We start from the raw sequence: 5,634 nt of genomic DNA, 5'->3' as shown, positions 1-5,634 counted from the left end.
TTGGAATTCATTTACAAATATTTCATGTGCTGCATATTATGAACTAGTCTATGAGTTCTATGCAACATTTAACTTTAATATTAATACATTGCAAACTTGTTGAAACTCTTGGGAATTGAATGAAAATTAATTTTTTTTTCCTTTCTATTTCACGCGTTAGTAATATTACAAGGCATTCTGCCACATTTTTCCATTTTAGTCACTTTTGGCTTAATTGTTTTCCAAGTCCCTTCCCTTTCCATCTTCCATCATTTTCCTTAAATCCACTTCCATAAACCAACAAAAGTATGATTAATTTCATTCTTCACTAAATTTTTGACTTAGCTTTAGCTGGTATTCTTTCTGGTCAAGAACCGTAAGAAATGAATCCACATTAAAAATATTTTATAACGGTATTCACCATCTCTCTAGAATATTGGGATAGTACAAATTCGTCCCTTAAAGTTAACTCGATTTCAACACAAAGTGCATGTTGGGTTGGAGTCATTTTGGTGTAAAGTTGAGAAGACGAGTTGGCCGTGCTATATTTAGATTTTCGTGAACAAATTGGCATATCTTGGCGAGGTCATACTAGTGGGATTTCTTGTCAAGGGAGTTAGTGATCAGATTTAAATGTCCCACACGGTTGAGGCTGTTGATCCGAGTTGGGTTCTTGAGAACACAAGGCTATCGAGGTCTTGCATTGCAAATGTGTGTATTGTGATAAGACAATCGGTAAAGGTTGGTTTGCAGGTCATATTAGAATCAACTACGAAAGGAAGAATTGGCGGTTAGGACATTCTGAGCCATTAAAACCAACTTATTCTTTGGAGGAGAAAACTCATTTTCAAGGATCAATTCAGAAACTAAAATTAATCGAGTCTAAGGCTAAGGCTTTATAATTCTATTTACAGAATTTAAATCCATTTTCTTATTTTGTTTTATTTTCGATTAATTGGTTCCTGTGGAAGAATCTAAATGAGCTTATCTTTAATCATGCTAGTGATAAAAGTCATGATCTTATTTCTTTGGTAGCTAGTTGGACGAAGTCTCTGAACACCAATGATTTTTCTCAAGCTTGGAAAGCTACGTCTAGTTTGAAGGGATGGTGGAAACTCCCAGATATTAGATTGGCCAGGGATAATGTGGATGGCTCAGTTTCGACGATAAGATCGAGTGTGACCTTAGGTGGAGCGATAAGAGAACCTAATGGGGGCTAGCTTGTGGGATTTGGAATGGTGACAGGATTAATTGATATATTTCAGGTTGAGGCTAGAGCAATGCTTGAAAGTCTAAAAATAGCTTGGGTACGTGGTTTTCGTCAGGTGGAAGTGGAGAGTGATAATGCTCTTTTAGTTGATATCCTACGAAATGGATTAGCTGGAACCAATAGTGTTGTTAAGTTAGGATGATTCATACATGGGTTTCAAAAAATTTGCGAGTGAGGTACAAACTCATCTCGAGAGATAGTAACAGACTTGCTGATTGCATAACGAAGGAGGCTACAGGTAATTAGGATCAATTGATTATTTTTTATGATCCACCTTTCTATGTGCGGCTTTTGGAAGCAGACATGCATCATGCGTTGTCTGCGCTAGCTGTTGTTAATTAGGCTAGATAGTCCTTTAGCCTAAGTTACTCTTCTTACAGAAAAAGACCAAAATTTGATGTTTTCTATTGCTTTTAGTGAATCTTTGAAGTTCTACCACATAATTTAGACAAGTATGGTGTATACTAATATTTAAGATATTTAAACTCAAGCAATAGATCTATTCATTAAAGTAAGTTTATTTATGTTCGAGATCAAAGTTTGATTCACAGTATTGGTATGTGAGTTTGAACTTGTATTGTATTAAAAGTATATTTAATATTTTATTAAGTTGATATCACACTTCACAAGTTTCGACTTAATGGAAAATTTATTAAAACTTCTTATATTTACAATGTGATAGATATTATTTTGAAGACAAATTTAACTTTTCATATAAAATCTAAAAAAATTATTTACAAATGACGGATTTAAACCCAAAATATTATAATTTTTAATAAAAATTTTACCATTTCATTTCAACTAAAGCTATATATTATTATTATATCAAAGTTTTTAAATTTGTTACATAAATTTTACATCCACATCACAAATATGTCATAATCTAATATATTTTAAAATATTTGTAATTTAGTATGCATTTTGTTTTATACGGACAATTACATGGTAGAGAGAAAATGACTTTAAATCTAATTCCAATCAATTCGAGTTTAATAAATATTAGAAATTTTATCATACCTTATGCGTGTGGAAACAATGGATTTAAAACACAAATGTATGTTTAAAAATAACATATAATAAACAATGAAGCATATGATTTAAAACTAGTTAATCATAATAACACATTAAATATGTACAATATTAAAAAATAGATTAAATTATAACAAACAAAATTTAAACACATAAATACATCGATAAAAAAATACTAAATGCACTATAATTATTTATCATGATTTTGTCATCAATTGTGAGTTAGTGTTAAGTTGACTTATGACACCAACTCAATTAACAACATTATTAATATATACAACTAACGAATATAATAAATTGTGCATATTAAAATTAAAATGAAGCTTTGGTTGAGCGATACTTTTAAGGCTTTATTAATTTAATTGGTCCAAATTCAAATCCCACTATATGCATATTTTATTAATTTTTGTTTAAATGAAAATGATAAAATTTATTTTAATTACGAAAGACATTTCTGTAATTTTTTAACGGAGTTGATGTCCAATTAACTCGTGACATTAATTAATGGTTTAAATAACTCAATATGTATTTAAATATGAAGTATGTGTATTAAAATATTTCCTTGCAACTTTTTAATTAGTTTTTTTCCTTCAACTTTGAATGTAGAGTGGAGGTTCAAACATGCATAGTGATAGTTTGATTTGTTCCTGTTTCAGCTTTCAACATTGGAGAAAAGAAAGAAAGAAATAATGGAGGAGCTAATTAATTGCAAAAATTGGTCTTCAACCTGTTCATCGTCAATTATATCAAGGGCGCCGCCGGTTCTTGATTTTGGGTTCTTCTATAAATATCAAGGCGTGTATGTATATTATATCTTACAAATCTTATTTTATTTTAAATATAATTACAATAAATAAATCTAATAATTTATAACTAGGATCAATATGATGAATGCAGATGATAATTTAAATAAAATCATTAGTACATTAAGAGATGTTTGATTAAATCCTGAAAGAAAATTATATTTAAGCCCCCAATTAACTTTAACCTCTTACTTTTGACCAGATTAATGTCTCTGATTTGGGAACCTTTCCCACTTCTAAAGACTTTCAAATCAGTTTGATTGAAAATAGACCACCTCACTTCTTCCTATTATTTTATTCCTATAAAACCATCTGCCTCTGCATTATAAAATTTATTTCTTGACCAACTTTTGGAACCTTGACTCTTTTATGGAAGAGATTGCAATAATTTTACTCACATGAACAAATATGTTAAAATGATCAATAATAATTTTTTATTTCAGTAAAATAAGATTATTAATATACAAATCTGCATGATACGTGAAAATAACTCAATTATTAATATAATATTATAAGTGCTGAACAAATAAGAGTTAAAAATTTAAATGTTGAATTTAAGTTATAAAATATGTTTGGTATGCTATTTAAAATTAAATATTGAATATAATTTTATGATTTGATAAATGATAATATAATTTTAAATGAAATAAAATTAAATAGAAAAAATAATTTTATTCTTTATTAAGTGATACGTAGGTTCTATCTACTTATCGTTTTCAACTCTTTTTTGTAAAAACAATTCTAGGTTGTAGTTTATCAAACATATCTAGAAAATTAAATTGTTAAAATATTAATTTCCAATTAAATTATCAAACAGAGTTTTAGCGCCAACAAATTATGGGAAGAGTATTCTATTGTATAGCATCCCATTCTCTATCTCTAATTATATAAAAAGAAAATAGAGACCACTTCGGAAAATATTGGAAATATTGAAATGCAAACCTCTAATTCTAAAATTGATAAATTAGTTTCTTTGTTTAAAACTGTCAAAATTTAATTCACCAAAACTGAAAAGTTAATCCAATTATTAATAAATACATGAATTTGAATTTTCATTAACTTCTTGCAAATATATTATTGAACAATTGATTTTACTAATTCCTTGTATATAAATTGTTGTACCGGGCGACTATTTATATAGCTTATCCTAATTATTAATATATTACTAAATTATTTTTAATATCAATTTACTAATATAATAAATAATAAATATTATTCTCACGAGTTCAAAAATTCTTAAAACTCGTTTTTTATGTGTACTAGTTTTAAATATTACACACATTGCATATAATTTTATGTGTTTATTTTAATCATTAAATAATGATTGGTGTAATTTATAATAAATTTAATTAATTATAAAAATAATTAAGAGAATAAACTACTAGTTTGAAAGTAATGAAAATAAAAAGAGTGAAAATATTAAGTAAATAGTTAAATAATTAGTTTTCTAATATAAGCCAAAATTTCATTTACAAAGAATCCGTATTTCAATGCTTTATTGCTTTTCACATAATATTTCTAAACATAATATAAGAAACCATTCAAGATTATATAAGTATTATGAAAATAAAATAATATCAAATAAAAATAAAACAAATGATAACAAATAATAATGAAACAAAACCTATTAAATAATATTAAAATATGATTTTCTAATAATTCGTTAAATGCTATTTGATTAAAGAAATTAATAATTCTAAAAATTAATTTTAATTTAATTATAAAATATATTTATTTTTCTTTAGAGTTTTGACATATTAATTAAAAATATATAAACTATTAGGTTTCCAATATATTGGTGTTATTTTTTATATATGTAATGTTAATCTCATGCATTTAACTTCTATTAATTATAAAATAAATAATTTTAATATGATTAATTATAATCACATTTAAAATAAAATTGTATTTAATTAAAACATTTATTTGTAAGAAATATTTATTATTATTATTTTAATTTATCTAAATATATTTAATGATTTTATAGATTTTAAATTTTATTTTTAAATAAAATTTTTAAAATATAACATTATAATTATTAATCATAGATCATAGATAAATAAATAACATAAATTGAAGACTATATTCCTTTTCCAATTTGATTGAATCTGTAAAACTTAATATATTCCCTTTTCCATGTTCTATAGTCAAAATCTTATGTATACAATGGAATTGTTTTCAATTAAAATAATATCTAAGATAATGATGCTTGTTTATTTTTTATTTTCCTTCTCCGACATGACTTTATGTGAAGAATCAACAAATAATGAATAGTTGTCTTGGACGGCTTGACATTTTCCACTTTCTTTGCACATTTTTTTCTTTTTCAAACATATATCATTGTGGATCAGATTTTGTATATATTGTTTTTATTATAAGTAGGGTGAGAAATAGGATTGAATTCAATTTCCCATTTTTATAATATTATTCTCTTATCATTATTGTATAAAATCATTCTATTTCATGGAATGCCCATAAAAATTAATGATAAAAAAAAAAAGTAAAACGAAAAAGGTTAGTAAACAACCTTTTATTTATGTTGATATAAAGAAG

This window comes from Gossypium raimondii, chromosome 11, assembly GCF_025698545.1.
Source record: "Gossypium raimondii isolate GPD5lz chromosome 11, ASM2569854v1, whole genome shotgun sequence".
In the NCBI taxonomy this organism is placed as follows: domain Eukaryota; kingdom Viridiplantae; phylum Streptophyta; class Magnoliopsida; order Malvales; family Malvaceae; genus Gossypium; species Gossypium raimondii.
This window is presented reverse-complemented; position numbering follows the sequence as displayed.